The sequence below is a fragment of the Nelumbo lutea genome, chromosome 3, assembly GCF_056320005.1.
Source record: "Nelumbo lutea isolate HS-2025 chromosome 3, American lotus-T2T, whole genome shotgun sequence".
Taxonomy (NCBI): domain Eukaryota; kingdom Viridiplantae; phylum Streptophyta; class Magnoliopsida; order Proteales; family Nelumbonaceae; genus Nelumbo; species Nelumbo lutea.
This window is the reverse complement of record NC_142686.1, coordinates 41,150,101-41,167,868: the sequence shown is the minus strand read 5'-3', so window position 1 is coordinate 41,167,868 and position 17,768 is coordinate 41,150,101.

The window sequence follows — 17,768 nt, the reverse complement described above, 5'->3', positions numbered from 1 at the left end:
GGGGGGGGGGGGGGTTAGGAGGTATAGGAGTTGTCCCTTTCATGAGACCCATTAGAGGGAGGAACATGAAGAGGGGGCTTAGTGAGGTAGTGCGTAGAATTTGGATCAAGATTCCCCTCACCCTGAAGAGGAGGTCCAAATAAAAGAGACCTCGATCACTAAATGTTCAGGGTCTTTTTATGGGAGGTGAAGTTTACTATGTCTATGCTTAGAACTTCAAATATGAATATTTTGTTTGGTGACAAGAGTTGTCTATGCTTAGAACTTCAAATGGACGTAGGAATGCTCTAGTCAAATTTTCAAGATGATTTAACACTCAATTCATTAACATGTCCCATTCTATGCATGTGATTCATTTTTTAAAATTGTTTATTAGTTGCATTTTTTGAATTGTCATCAGTTAATTTTGATCTTATAAATAATTTAAATTGACATTCTTTTGCAGCTCAAGTGTCAAATATCCAAGTTGGCCAAAATCAGCCCTTACAAAGTGAGAAAACAATATTCTTTTAAAGATTTTCACTTCATTTTACTTGATCTTGTATTTTGAGCATTGACCAATTTTTTTTACTTATAAACATAATCCATTCTCTAACAATTTATATGGTATGATTTGCAGGTTCAACCATCATGTTAAATGGATTTTCATTGGAAGACATGGTACATTATCCTAGAAATTTGGATTTTTTTTTAATTTGTTGTACTTTTATACATCAATTGGATATTGTATTTAAACAATTTGCTTTGAATATTATAATAATAAATAATTCAGGTACCACAAAAATGCTGCAATTAAGTGGGTATATGCATTTTTTTTTTGAAAAAAATAAGTATATGCCGACGGTTATGTCCGCTGGCTTAGCCATCAACATGACCAAAAGATGTTAGAATTAACCTAGTATAAATAAATAAATAAATAAAAAGATCTAAGCCGACGGTAATGAACCCGGCGGTTTAGCCACAAACAACACATAAAGTGGCGGTCATTTAGCATATAAGCCGGCAGTTCGGATCGCCACCTAAGAATATGAGGGAGTTTGACAGTAATGCTAAGTCGATGGCTTGGTGTGACCACCGCTTTAAAGCAATTTGAACTGGCCACCTAAGGCGGCGGTCTTTTGCATCTAAGCCGCCAGAGGTTTAAGGGGCGGACTGAAGATCGCCGCCTTAGATCAAAGCCAGCGGTCTTAAGGCCTAAGCCAGAGGTCAGACCGATTTTCTTGTAGTGTATGGATTTATCTAGTTGTGGAGCCAGGAATTATCTCTTAGGGGGCAAAGAGAATGAGAGACGAGTAAGAATGGAGAATGGAGAATATGTGGAAATTTCTAAAGTGCACCTATGAGATGTATTCCACAACTAAAATCCAACCAGAAAGTTCGGTTTAAAGTTTCTGTTAAGGTTAAAGTTAAAAAATATGAATCATATTAAATTTCGGACTAGATGAAGATTGAGACATTGTTCAATCCGATCTTATAATATATATAAATAAATAAGTCATTCTAATTCAAATCTAACCTCAAAAATCCAATTCATTGGATTGACATAGGAAAAAAATAATAGATTTTATTAAAATTAGAATTAGGATTTCAAGAAATATTGGGTCATGATTGAGATAAATCAATATTAATGTGTCTCTACCTAGCTACCCAATCACACATTTTCCCTAAAATGCTTTGGGGGCCAAATAGTAGCCCAACCTGATTGTTGGTATATGGGATGGGCTACCCCCCACCCCCACCCAATAACTTGGTTCCATCCAATAACTTCGATCTTTTTATATATATATATATATATATATATATATATATATATATTTGGTTTGAATGTTGTATTTTCACTAAATTGTAGGTTCAAGTTTTATACAAATAATCTTCAATTCGTTTTGTTTATAAAAATAATATTAAAGCCATATTTAGTTCATTTTATTAATGATATAATATTTTGTTCATTTTTAATCTACTTTATTTATACTATTAATTCAAACCCACAAGATATATATCCGGTCCCAAAGTTGAATCCATAAACTTTGGGTTCAACCATGCGTGGGTCCAATTAGGGTCTCTAGGTTTAGGCCACATTAGGGAATCCGGTCCAACCCCATGTTTAGGCATATTTGGACCTTCTTGGACATCTAATTAATTTGATCCGGTACAACACCCACTCCCCTGGATATGACTTCAGAGTTCATGTTTTGCCTTTGTAATTGGTTAATCAAGTACTGTGGAATCTCTGGAAACTCGTGGAATTGGGTCTGTAAATTCTCTACAGTCTAGTGTTTTGGAGTAAAGCAAAGATTGAACAAAAATAAAAACCTTTTTCCCTTTTTGCATCGGAAAAGATGGCCGTGCAATATATCATACAAGAGGAATGAGAAAAGCAAAAAACAAGAGGCCACGCAACAAACAAGTATAAAAGCTGTAACAAATTTCTTCTCTTGTCTTGTTTCTACTTTCTGACACAAACACATAAAGGCCCATAGTCTTGAGTCTTGAGTCTTGAGTCTCGACAGGACCGGAGAAAGAAAAGGGTCGGACGTCGAAGGAATTAATACAGATTTTAGCCTCAGCCAAAGCTTTACTAGGTAGAAGAATGGCCACGATAACTGTTACTACTCAGGGATAGTCTCAAGCGTCGGCTGCCATGAGTCACCGAGGGAGGTAGAAGGAGCAACAGTACTGTTAACACCAATTGTCTCGACGCTTCTCACGTTGCTTATTATGTGCTCGAGGAGAATCCCTCCTTCACCGTTGCATTTCGATAACAGTCGGGCTGCTTCCTCCTTGGTAAGCACAATCTTCACTCTCGTCACCCCTTTTTCGCCTGGATTTTCCAAGCTATCTTTGGACGAAGGCTTCGAGCTTCCGTCCCTCTTCTTTGCACGAATGCTCTGTGAGGGTCGCCTTGTTTTCACGTTCAACTCATCTCTGAATACACACTCCGGAACTTTTGGTTCCTTGGGTTTCCTAACTGTGCCATCATCTCTACAGATACCAAAAGAATTTCCCATATTGTTTGTGATGAGAGAGAGACAGAGGAGAGAGAAAAAGAAACAGTAGAGATGATGATGATTATGAGAAACAAGGAAGGGAAGATAGGTGTGAGAGAAAAGCCAAAGTGTAAAGTTTATATAGAGAGAAGGGAAAGAGAGAGGATGGAGTAGAATTTGGGGAGTTCCCAGGCTACAGCGTGGAAATTTCTTATAGTCAAGTGCGTGAATGTTGAAAGGCGTTGCTCGGACCATGTTCTCGCAACTTCAGTAAATAAAGAAGAAAGATTCCCAACCTTTCTTTGTCGTTGGGAACTGGGGTTCGACTAAAAACACCAGCAAAACCAATCAGACACGAGATAACCAATCCCCCCGAACAACACGTTAATCCTGTGGACAGCCAAAATTTTCTATGTTCGTTTCAAAGGTTCAAATTAAATATCCATACAGGATGATGGGGTGTTTCGACCTATATCTTTGGCCGCCTTTTATTTGTTTTTTAGTTTTTTTCAATCTGCTTCACGGGTCGGTTTAAGACCCATCTATTCGATCAGTCCCCGGTCCGTTTGATTTACAGGAACAAGGGTCTGGAAGTAGCCATATGAGAATTAAACCAACCAATTCTATTTTAGTTTCCAATTTTAAATTAAACCAAATAAATGAAGGAAATAGATCATTTTTTATTCCGATTCCAATTCCAACACTAAACCAAACAGACTCTTAGTATAAGGGCATATCACCTGTACATTTGGCTTTTTTTTTGGGGAAAATTCCCGATTAGTACTCGAACTAATCGAACTTTCAAAATGTGCCAATCCAGCACCTGTTGTTAACTATTCCATTAACCACTGTTAAGTGGCATTTGAAAATACACAAATGCCCTTTGAGTGTCATCATCTAGTTCTCTTTGTCAACCATCCAAACGTTGATAAAAAATGAATAGTCCCAAATCCTTGCATCTTCAATTCAAGAAAGTTGGGGTTATCTAAGTGGGCATTCTGACAATCCCAATTTTCTTGAATAGAAGAAACAAAGATTTGAGACTATTCATTTTTTATCAATGTTTAGATGGTTGATAAAGAAAATTAGATGGCATTGAAAGGACATTTGTATCTTTTTTACTTAATGATTAGTTAATGGACCAGTTAACAACAGATACAAAATTGATACATTTTAAAAGTTGGGATACTAAATTATCAGGTTTTAAAGTTCAGGGACAAAAGTGATACTAGACACAAAATACAGCGTACTAATCATGAATTATTTTTCCTTTTTTTTTTAAACTGTTTTCAGGGGGTCTATGTAAAGCCCATCTACCTCCAGCGGCGGATCAAAAGGCCACCGATACAATACCTATCGGCCCTGATACGTCGTGAAATGTTAATCCTTGATTCATTCAACGGAAAAACAAATTGGCTGTCTTATTTTAGACAGCCTGTGCTGTCTACAGACTCTCCCTGCAGGACACGCCAGCTTAATTGAACTCCAAGCAACAGTAGTAGTGTTGAAGGAGAAAACAGTATGTAGGGGGCTGTCATATGTATTGATCAAACCATTTGGTGTCTGTAGTACAGACAAAGACAAAAGACCTTAGTCAAGAAAGAAACTTGAATTGAACCATTCAAATGTTTAGTGGTCCTACTATTATGAACTGATTAAAAGTCAAGTACGTACTCAACCAAATGTTTATTGAATGAATGAAAACCTTTAAATGAATGAAAGATGATTGAAACCTTCAAAAAAGTATATTTAAATGTTTATTGAAAAATTTTCTTAAATTCTGCAGTTTATCTATTAGTCAAAATAATGAAAATTAAAAGGAAAATCTCAAATTCGTCCTTCTAACTGGTAGTAAGGGTTTTACCCATAATACTAATTAATTAACTGCTTATAGGTAATTTATTTTCAATATAAATTTTTCTTTCTCCACTAAAATTTACTCAAAACTAAAAATTCTTTCATTTACTTCGATTTTTTTTTTTTTACTTTTGTGCACAAGGTAGAAGTTGAATTTCTCTATAATGGTTTCAACTTTAAAAAATAAACTTTGATATGTAGCAGTTTTAAATTATGCCATAATGTATTTGATATATCAAACCCTAAATTAGAGGTTTTATAGTACCATATATGCATAAATTCAACGATAAATTTCTTAAAATATCTCTAAAGTTTAGGAAATTGACTAATTATACCTTTACTATTTCATTATTGTTTTAAGGTACTATTATGTTGCTGACAATTGACTAGCTCTATTATCATCCATTAATATTTTGTCAAATGTATAATTATTTTAAAATCTAATTTTACCCTTCACTCTCTTTCTCTCTCCTTCTACCCCTTGTTGTCTCCCCTGTTTCATCATTGATTGCAGCAGTTGTAGCAGTGGATCCCTTCAAGTTTGCCAATCAGCTTCTGAGACTGCTTGACTGCCTTGCGGGCTCCACTACGGTGCTTGAAAAGTCAATACCTGCAAGGCTCTGTGATGATAGCAGTGATGAACTATTGTAAAGCAATAAATAGAGAGTCAATAAATTAGACTGTTTGAATGAGAGATGGGTGAACGTATGCAATCCATATTTAAATTAGTTTACATTTTGTTGAGTAAAATAAAATCAAGAAAAATACAAATGGTTAAAGAGAGGAAAGAAAAAGACTCCATGAAATCGCAAAGTAAATTGTCAAAACCTAGAAAAAGAATAACTCGTGGCCTCTGTCTTTCTAGTTACCAAACTCAAGCGAAAATGGGTTCATTCAATCATACCTGAAATTTCTCTTTTGCATCTTTCAATTAATGTATTTCAATAATTAGGCATATTAGCTAACTTCCCCTCTTCACCGGCCATCCTCTACTTTGTAACCCTCAACCAAATATAGATACAGATACAGGCAGTAGTATGTGGATTTTAATCTCATAAGATATTAAATTTAATGGGTTTGATTGGTCAATTACATGAAAACTTTCACCTGCACATTTATTTGGAAAAATTAGCTTTTCTCTTACAAAACCCAATTTTGAACTTATCCCACATTGGAAGGGCGACTTTGGTTTTGGTGCGATGTTGACCGTTTATCACCGTTGATGAGATCAACGGTCACAATTTGATCAGGTGTGATCAAGATGCACAATTCAAAGTTAGCAGTCATTAACTGGTAACTACCTTTTAAACAATTACAATGTTTGAAATTGTGACTGTTCAATGTGCCTTCTCTGAACTAGCACCTACATTTTTTTCATACATCTTCATAAACTATTTAAGGAGCATGAATCAGACTTCTCAAATACACATTTTCGAAATTCACTTTCACTCTCTCTCTCTCTCTCTCTCTCTTAGTTCAGTCTACTACAGTCTTATAGAAAGTTTCTTCAGAGACTCTTCAACTTTGCTAGTTATAGATTCTTGCCCAAGGCTCTGTTGTATCCTAGGAACGAATTTGCCTGTAACCCAACAACAAACTCAGTGAAACTAAGTAGGGGCAAATAACGTTCTAAAGACAATGTCTTCAGACGTGCATCAGAGCTTCTCCTCCAAAGTTTCAATGACCCCATTTTTCAACAATTTTATAACGTTATTCTACAATGGAGGTGGAAGCAAGCATGACTTCAATCAAGATGATGAACCAAGATCTTGTTCGACTGGACCAGTTTGATGGAGCAAATTTCAATCGATGACAAGGCAAGATGATCTTCTTTCTGACTACATTAAAACTGTACTATCTCCTGGATCTGAATTTGCAATCACTTCCTGAACCCACTGACAAAGACTTAAAAAATTGAAGAAGGAAAGAGCAAAATGAGAAGAGGATTCACTTCTGTGTCGATGACACATATTGAATGCCTTATCAGATCGACTCTACGAATTCTACAAGGAACTTACATCCCCAAAAGAAATCTAGAAGGCTCTAGAATTCAAATACAAGGTGCAAGAAGTATGTATGAATAAGTATCTTATCGCATAATACTTTGACTTCACTATGAACGGCCATAAACCCATACTGGAGCAAGTTCATGAACTATAGGTGATAATCAACAAAATTTGATCATTTGATACCATCCTTCCTAAATCTTTCCAAGTGGGAGCAATTATTGCCAAACTACCACCTTCTTGGAAGGATTACAAGAAGAAGCTTATGCATAAGGCTGAAAAACTTACCTTAGAGCAAATTCAATAGCACATTCGTATTGAAAAAGAGTCTTGAATTAGAGACAGTAGGGATAAGACCCTAGCCGATATGTTAAACTCTAAGGTAAATTTTATGGAAAATGGATCGAAAAAGACTAATCATGCATTACAAGTAAAGAACAATGATGAGAACTTCAAGAAGAGCAACAACAAGAATGGATCTTGCTATGTTTGTGGAAAGAAGGGGCATTATGCCCGAGTCTACCGACATCAGAAATGTGGAACCAAGTCTGCAAATATGGTGAAAGACAATTTGGTGGTCATGATTACTGAAGCAAATATGGCAGAATTGTCTTCTGGATGGTGGTTTGATTCGGGTGCCACAATCCATGTTTGCAAGGACAAGTCTTTATTCAAGATATAAGAAGAAGTGATCGATGGCCAGGAGGTATAGATGGGCAACCAAACATGTGCCAAAGTTTCCGGAAGAGGTAGCGTAGAATCAAACTTCACCTCTGAAAAGACATTACCTCTCTTGAATGTTCTCTATGTTCCTGACATTAGAAAAAACTTGGTCTCAATAAACCTTGTCTGTAAGAAGGGATTCAAAATTATTTTTGAATTCGACAAACTAATCCTATCTAAGAATGGGATGTTTGTTGGAAAAGGATATTGTTGTAATGGTATGCTCGAATTAAGTATTAATGAAGGAAAAGTTTCTGCTTATATCATTGCTTCTTTCTCTTTATAACATGATAGATTAACACACTTGAATTTTAAATCCATAAAGAACATGAACAAACTTGGTGTAATTGCTTATAGTAATGAATCAACTGAAAAATGTGAGATATGTGTAAAATCTAAAATGGCTAAGAAACATTTCCCTAGTGTTGAGAGAAATTCTCAACTTCTAGAACTAATTCGTTCTGACATTTGTGAACTCAATGGTGTATTAACTAGAGGAGGTAGGAGATACTTCATAACATTTATGGATGACTTTTCTAGGTACACCTATGTCTACTTGATGAGAACTAAGAATGAAACATTTGACATGTTTAAACTGTACAAGACTAAAGTTGAAAATCAACTAGAAAAGAAAATCAAAATCCTTATAAGTGATAGGGGCGTTGAATACTTTAAAAATGAGTTTAATTCTTTTTGTGAAGAATTTGGAATAATGCATCAGTGTTCTGCTCCCTATACCCCTCAACAGAATGGCTTGGCCAAAAGGAAAAATAGAACACTTAGAGAAATGATAAACTACATGTTATTAAAAGCTAATGCACCCTTAAACCTATGGGGGGAAGCACTCTTAACAGCATGCCATTTACATAATAGAATTGTTTATAGAGTTAATAACAAATGCCCATATGAATTATGGACAAGAAGAAAGCCTAATTTAATATATTTAAAATTGTGGGGGTGCTTAGCATATTATAGAGTTCTAGATCCTAAAAAACCAAATTATGACTCAAAGCTAAGAGAAGTATGTTTGTTGGATATGCAGAACATAGCAAAACCTATAAGCTTCTAAACTTAGAGTCCAACATAATAATTGAAATTAGAGATGTTGAATTCTTTAAAAATAAACTATGTTCTGAATCTACAGAAAATGAATCCACAGAAAATGACAGAGAACCTGAAAGAGAAACAGATCTCAATACCTATTGATAATAATAAGACTGAAAGAAGAAATGACACAACTGTAACACTTACAATAGAACCTAAAAAAGTCAAAGACAAAGAATAGATAAATACTTAGGTTCAGATTTTATCTCTACTTAGCCAATTGTATTTTTGGTTGAGGCTGATAGAGAGAAGATCTTAAATAAGATACTCGTTGTCCTAGACATTGGAAATGATTCAAAAACCTACAATGAGGCCATGACCTCTAGAGGTGTTGTCTTTTGGAATGAAACTATAAATGATGAAATGAATTCAATAATGTCAAATAACACATGGGTACTAGTAGACCTGCCTCTAGGATCAAAACCAATCAAATGTAAATGAGTTTTTAGAAGAAAATACAACACTGATGGAACTGTAAAAACTTTTAAGGCTAGATTGATAACCAAAAGATTTAGTCAAAGGGAATGATTGATTACTTTGACACATATGCACCAATTGCTAGAACAACTTCTATTAGAATACTCATAGCATTAACATCCATTTATCACTTATCTGTTCATCAAATGGATGTTAAAACTGTTTTCTTAAATGGTGGTTTAAATGAAGATGTTTATATGGAACAACCAGAAGGATTTGTTCTTCTTGGAAATGAGAGAAAGTTTGTAAACTAGTTAAATCAATATATAAATTAAAATAAGCACCTAAACAGTGGCATGAGAAATTTGATATTTGAATTCTAACTTTTGGTTTTAAGCATAATAGTGTTGATAGATGCATTTATTCAAAATTCACTGAAAATTATAATGTAATTGTATGTCTTTATGTTGATGATATGCTTATTGTGGGTACAAATATGGTTGGCATAAATGAAACGGGAAACTATTTATCCTCTGTCTTCAAGATGAAAGATTTAGGATAAGTAGATACCATGTTAAGAATAAAAGTTAAAAAGCATAGTAGGGGTTATGCATTAAGCCAATGACATTATATTAAGAAAGTATTTGAGAAATTTAAGCATATAGGATTTAAAGAATATAACACGCCATATGATTATAGTATAAAGCTAGTAAAAAATATCGATAGAGCAATTGCACAACTTGAGTATGCTAGTGCAGTAGGAAGTTTGATGTATGATATGCTTTGTAATAGACCTGATATTGCATTTGTATTAAGTAAACTCAGTTGGTTTACAAGTAATCCCAGTGTAGAGCACTGGAAGGCAATTGGGAGAGTTCTTGGGTATCTCAAGAGAACCTTGGAATTTGGCTTATTTTATTGTGATTATCCAACTGTACTAGAAGGGTATATTAATGCAAGTTGGATTACAGGTAATAAAGATAATAAGTCCACATCTGGATGAATTTTCATCCTTGGTGGGGGTACAATCTCTTGGGCATCCAAGAGACAAACTTGTATATCTCACTCGACCATGGAATCCGAATTCATAGCCTTGGCGGCTGCTGGAAAAGATTTTGAATGGATTAGAAATTTATTATTGGATATAAAACTCTGGCCTAGTCCTAGGCCTCCAATTTTCATTTACTGTGATAGTGAGGCAATTCTATCAAGAGCCTATAGTGGTACCTATAATAATAAGTCCAAACATATAAGTTTGAGACATGAATTTATTAGGTAACTGATTTAAGATGGAGTCATCATTATAACCTATGTGATGTCAAGTAAAAATTTGGTTGATCCTCTTACCAAGGGTTTGGCTAGAGAATTGGTAAGAACGGCAATCAAAGAGATGAGATTAAAAATCTTTACTTAGTCACATGTAATGGTAACCCGACTTGAACTAAAAAGCCATCAATATTGGGTTTAATGGGTAACAAGTTATGACAATGTGACTGTTAGCACTGACATTGAGAAATTCCCCATCACAACATAAACAATGATGTCTGTTATGATGAAAGGTCGAGTTAAACTCTTAACGAAGTTATGAAATGTGTTAAATAATGGAACACATAATGGAACTTCACTTATGTGAACATAAAAGTGGTGCCGCTTTTCATGAGAATTTGGGTTTGCTCTCTGGATTGTTCATGAAACCAGGAAAGAAGCACATGGCCATAACAGTACTGAGCAAAACTTGAAACTCTTGCAAAGACTGAACATTTTTGTGTGTATGGGTATCTCTGGTCTGTCTTTAGAGTAATTTGTTTAAAATCTTACCACCAATAACTTTGACAAGGCTATGAAATATCCATACTAATAAAAGGTTTAAGTTGATTCCCAATTCGATTCCACAACAAAGGAGGGATGGCCCCCAAAAGTCGATTATTAAAATCATATCGAAGTTGATAACCTTACCAACGAACCCAATTATTTTAGCACAATCCAGGTCATGACAATAGTTTGTAATTGTCTCAACAACACTATTCTCAAGTTGTGGTTTATTTTGGCGCAATGTAAGGGTTTGCAACTTTATGAACTTGGGGGCAATTGAAAGCATAAGATATCTGGATCATCAACAATTATAGAATCAAAGATCATGTAAAGCATTGGAAACGGAGATGGAGGTGTAGTCCAAGTTACGGATTCATCATGGACACATGCATTCCACTAAAATTTGAAACCATTTCTCAGATCAAGGAACCCAGATCTGGACATGGGCAGTGAACACAAACCGAGGAAGATGAAGAAGAACCAATGGGGTACTTTAAGGTAAGGAAAATAAGCATTGGTAATCTGACAAAGGTTTCAAAAGTTTCATTTTGAAAATTTAAAGAAGAATGATGGGCAAAATAGTCTTTTTAATCCTTCCATTAATGGACACGGTAAGGAAGATTTAGTCAATTATCAAAAACCGTAGGAGTACTTTAAGACAATACTGAAATAGTAAGGGTATAATTAGTCAATTTCCTAAACCTTAGACATAATTTAAGAAATTTTCCCTAAATTCAACAAGTAGAAGATAAAATGATGCAAATATATGATCTTTATGGAAAATCTGAGTATGCTTACATATGTACCTTGTTTTTTGGTTTCTTTTTTATATATAGTATTTCTCAAAGAAAAGTGGGTTGTGTAAAAAGTAATTGCTAATTTATTTTCCTTGATTTACCTTGGTTTATATTGGGGGTAAAAGAATCAACAAAATAAGTTTCAATTGGTTAATTTAGGTGTCACGTAGAAGATAATGAAAACAAACTTTGATTTATTATATACATATAGGGTTAGTTTGGAAAGAGTATAAATACAAATATGTATAATATAAATACATACAAAATAATATGAAATACGAGGTTTTGTACTCTACATATTTACTCTTAGGCTCAATTTGGAAGTACATATACAAATATGTAGAGTGCAAAACCTTATGTTTTGTATTATTTTTTATGTATTTGTACTCTTTTCAAACTGAGCCTTGGTTTGAAAGGAGTGCAAATACAAATATATATAGTACAAATACATAAAAAAAATATAAAATATAAGATTTTGCATTCTACATATTTGCATTTATACTCCTTCCAAATGGTGATTAATTAAGTACAAAACAATGGGTGTGAATTTGTAGTCTTAGGTAATTTTCAATTTATTGGGTGCAAAAGTGAATTAGTAATATACATGATGTAATATATACTTAATTATAAGCAGAATAAAAGAATGTTAATTAAATGCCCATGGCTGCCTTTGGAATCAGTGTAAAATATCATCAGTGTAAAAAAACATTGATGATGTTTTACACTGAACCAGAAAGTGAATGTTGTTTGTTGAAAATAGTGATGGGTGGAAGAGTGAAAAGTTTTACATCGATATAATTTTTATGTCGATTATAGATGTAAAATTTTAGGGGTGATAAGATTTTATATTTATTATGGGCATAAAACTACACTTCATCCAAATGCACACAAAACTGAACCAGAGTATAGTTTTACATCGATAATCCTTTTTTTCAAACGCATATAAAACTGAACCGATATAAGATACATATAAAATGCAGGTTAAGTTTTCCCAATATGAACGAAAAGGAAAAGCTTTTTAGTTAAGTTTTCCCAATATGAACGAAAAGGAAAAGCTTTTTAGTTAAGTTTTCCCAATATGAACGAAAAGGAAAAGCTTTTTAGGTTCCAAAAGGTGCCTGCTTTGCTTTTTTGCACTTTTGTTGTTCTTAATAACTTTTTCAGTTCATAGGAAACAAAGGTACCAGTCATATTGTAACTTTACCAAAGTGAATTTCGTGTCTTAATTAATAGTTGCTTTCATTAAATCCCAATTTCCATCTTTGACGCAATTAAAAAATTTAGAATTCTATAATATTCCTTTTTTTTTCTACCCCTTTTATTTGAATGGAAAGCTGTCAACGGTTCAGGTTTGGTTTGGGATAGGGTAGAATCGTTCCAAATTGACTGCTAAACCCGATAGTACCTTAATTGAACCAGACCCGATCATTTCTATTATTTCACAATTGATACCGAACTGATAGGTAATTGGACCCGGTTAAATAAAAAGCCAAACTTACGACAATTAAGACCTGTAAATTTTTTATAAGATATTCAATATTAAGAAAAATCTATATTAATTAATTAATATTACTAAATACTCATGTGGCATCTGCTAATTGAATTTGGCTGAAAATTTTCTTCCAATTATTGTTTGGTGTTTATGCTCGTTGGGGTAGCTGGTTTCCCCTCGTTTTCATTTAATCTTCAAGATTTGAAGAACAACCAAAGGCCCGAACTGAAATTCAAGTGTTGTCGTGCTGGTCCGAACAGAGGAACTGAGAAATGAGGTTTGAGAGTTGGTGATTCCTGAGAAACTTTTTTAGAGAAAGAGAGTGACAATTGACGAGTAGAAAGGCCAAAGGGTAAAGGGTTTGAGGGTTTTAGGTTTTAAAGCAAATTTGCGATTTTAGACAAGTACTTGCATATTAAGACCAGTATCGAACCAATATTAATCGGGGCACAAAAACTAAAACCAGAACCAACCCGTCCGTCAGATGATCACAGAACCAAAACCGTTGTACACGGTTCGGGTCTGTTGGGTAGACCCGACCCATTGACAGCCATATTTCAACGACAACAACCAAAGTTAATTATACATTTAAAAAACATAATAAACAAGTAGGACGGAAAGAGAAAGAAGAGAGAAATGTAGTAAAGAAAAAATGCAATACCAAATACCAAATAAAAACCCAGAATTAATTATTGGACAATATTACCTTTGAAGGCGTTCTCAGAAGCTGAAACAGTTTGAAATTGGACAATAAAAGTACTTTTATAAATCCAGAATTAATTATTGGACAATAAAAGTATTTTTCTCATAAAAGTGCTTTTATAAAGTATTTCTGTAAAAGTTCTTTTGTAAAAGTGCTTTTATGCAAATAAAGCATTTTTGTGAAAGTGTTGTTGTAGAAGTGATTTCATAAAAATACTTTCACAAAAAGTGATGTTATGTTGGCTTAAGTTGTAATTAGTTTGAAACTGGACAAGAGTTTGGTCTCATGATGGGATTATTAAAAATTTGATTTGGGTCTAATTCAAGCCAATAAGAATATGAACTAATTTATTTTGGATGGACCATTTGTTGTTTGGGATGAAACTTCCTTAGCACCGATATGCTTGGTAGTACCGTCCCCGCTGTTTCAAAATCCAACTTGCTGGCCACTGATCGGACTCCATATAGCCATACACGCATGCCAATTTCAGTACCCTAATTGATTGGAGCTTATCGTCAGCGCAAGTGCACTTTCCTGTATTGTCGCCACCATGTGAAACACCCCCGACGTACACTGGCTCTCGATCTCTTTTACAATGACCTAGGAGCCATTGTTGGGAGTCTACAGTTCCAATATGAGAGAGATAGAGAGAATTAGGGAGAGCTAGGACAGGAAGTGAGACAGGGGTGGGGAGAGAGAGCACACGAAAGAGAAACTGAGAGAAGAAGGTAGGAGAGATAGCACACGAAAGAGAAGCTGAGAAAAACTGATAGATATCCATCTATATAGAGATAGATAGATAGATATATTGATTCTGATATCACATACTAAAAAGATATGGATACACCATCAAATTAAATACCTATAAACCAAACAAAAGTTTTTTTATTTAGCCTGTTCGTGGCGCTTGGAAGAAGGCCCCAGAAGCGCTGAAGAAGAGGAATTAAATCGTTGGAGCCGAAAAATTTAGCCTGCTCTTTTTTCTCCCTCAACTGATCACGAACGTTGCGAAAATTTGAAATCAGAGCGAAAATTTTCTCCATCTTTTCCTCATTGTCATCATCGACTTTTTCTACTTCCGTGGCGACCAATAGAGGGAGAAAAAAAAGGATGGAAGCAGCTCAACACAACTTCGGCTGAGTGGACAGTAGAAATTGGAGCACATGCAGGTGACGGAGCCGGAGACGCTCCTCCTGCAGCACTTGCAGAGCCGGAGCCGCCTCCTCTGCAGCACTTGCAGAGTTGTAAAAGTAAGAAGAATTTTAAACGTTACATGATCTTATGTATATGTAGGTTTTGATAGAATACTAACGGATGTTAATAATAAGATACAGTTAGATAATTGTTAGAAACATAAGAATAACGGATGTTAATAATAAGATACAGTTAGATAATTGTTAGAAACGTAAGAATAACGTCAGTCAATTTAAAAAATTTATACTTATTCTAATTATTTTTATTTTAAAAGGCCTAAATTCTGTGAAAATTTGGTGATAGTTTAGGCTGTCAATAGGGCTATTCCACAAGACACGTAACCGCTAGCAATGCTATGCCAAGGGATAACTCTGGGCTGTTGGGAAAAATAAAATAAGAAATAATTATTATCCAATCAAATCATCAACTCTACTCCGTCGGAGAAGGCAAACAAACAAGAAATTCCAAATTGTGCGTGTCACAGAGAGAGAGAGAGAGAGAATCTCAAGCGTGGAATGGTCACGGCAGTTAGTTTGTTTCAGTCAGTATAAAAGACTCATGTACGTTGACGGTCATTTCCTACGGCCAAACCTAAGAAGGAATTGTGCCGATGTTGGTCTCACTCCCCAGTAATTAACCTTAAGAAGAAGAAATCACTAAATTAATCAGACCGTTTGGTCGGGTCAATGGGATTAATGACTTGGAAAAAATAGTATATATTTCTGTGGAGATGGGTAGACGGTTGTTTCACTGTCCGTAGGGTTAGGGTTCCTCAATAAAGATAAGATTCAGAAATTTCCTTCAAAGCTAGCTGCTAATAATACGTACGTCCCACTCAATCAAGGTCACCTCCATGCATCCGTTTTGAATCATTCAAAAGCTACAACTGGAGACCCAGTCAATCCCCTCGACTTCTGTTGATACTCGATGGCTTCTGTTTTTTATCAGTCACTTCAATTCTTATACCATTCCAGAATTCGTAGTTCAGCCTAACCGAAACTTTGTTTGCAATATAAATCGGTGTTGGTTTCAGAATTCGTTGGTGGATGGAATCAAATTTTACATTGTAAATTGGTGTAAAATGTCACTTATAATGAGGTTTTACATCGATAATTACATTTTCCATTTCTTTCAGAGGTTTCAAATGATTCGGTGTGAACTCCATTGATGGTATCTGATCTTTCTAGTGGTAAAACCTATTCAATGGTGAATCCATATTTTTTACATGGGACGGATGGTGATTGAAGGGAATATTCTATTACAATTATAAATGAAGGTTCAAGGTACTACCGGCATAGAATCTACATACAAGAGATAGAAACCATTTATAATAAAGCCATCCTCATTGTACTTTGATGAAGCCCTAAATCCATGTTTTATTACCGTTAATTACACCATTCCAAGCACTAAACCTCTATTTTCCTTTGAGAAAGAAAAATTTTGGGTGTCTAAATTCAACAGCTTGGGCGGGCTGTCAACACTACTCTTCTTGCCCAACACAGTAGTTCATACATCATACAAACCCCTTAGGCTTAGTTTAGAAAGAGTACAAACGCAAATGCACACTGATGAAGGGATTTTTTTGGCAGTACCCTGTTGTTTGGACTACTTCTAGGTGGCTGATGATTCTGAGGCCAAAGTAGAGGATTTTTGCTGAATGAGGACTTGGATGCCAAGCTAACTAGGTCAAGCTGAGGGTAGATTGGGTGCCAAGCTAGATTGATTGCTGAACTGGGTAGCTCTTCAAAGAAATCTGCAAGGAATCAATGTTATAGGACCCAGGGTAGCTAACCAGCGAGGTCGCTCCGATGATTAAGTTAGTACTCTTGTAATAGATCGCGAGCTAAAAAATCATAAAGTATGAAAGCTAGAATGTGCTTACTCACCTCCTCCTGTGTCATTGGGGTTGGTGCCTTTATATAGGCATTTTTTGGTTTTGGCCTCACGCACCACATCTGACATTTCCGAGAGGTCGTGCCTAATCGGTCTGAGATCCTTGGAGGTAACCGCCATGCACGTTGACCATCCTCCGGAACATCCGATATGTGGGCCAACTTCTGAGAAACCTGGGAGCGTCAGGATATGCATGCTGAATTTGTCAACAAGTACATCTCACAGGTCACCACCTGATCCCCAGTCATGTCGGCAAACCCTCGAGGGAGATCGCTCCTCGTGTCGAGGTCACTTTGGTTAGTGACGAGGTGCTATAGGCTAACCCTGGACAAGGTGCTACAAGCCAACCTAAGTTGTGGTCGAGGTCACTAGGTCGGCGTAAAGGCAGGTCACCAGGTCGGAGTAAAGATGAGCTGCAATCTAGGACTCCAAATCATCACTTAGGTGGTGTCTATGTGTCATCTATCTATTCTGAGATGCCATGTGTCACAATGTCATTGGAGGGCTAAATCCGCCCTCATCAATTGCCCCCCCCCCAAGCTGAAAGTAGCTCAGCGAAGGGAGTAGATCGCTCATTTTGGCCCAGAATGACTGATTCGATAAACTTGTAGTCGTAAGTGTCGGTCCAATTTGCTTCTCAAGTCGGAAAAGTCCAAATGTTTGCAGCCTTACATAGGACCTCGCCATCTTGATTATCGGGGCACGAGAGCGAATTCATTTGCTTGAGGAGAGGTAGAGCAGGTACCCCGAGGGCATCTACCTTATTCGGGATGCGACCATCAA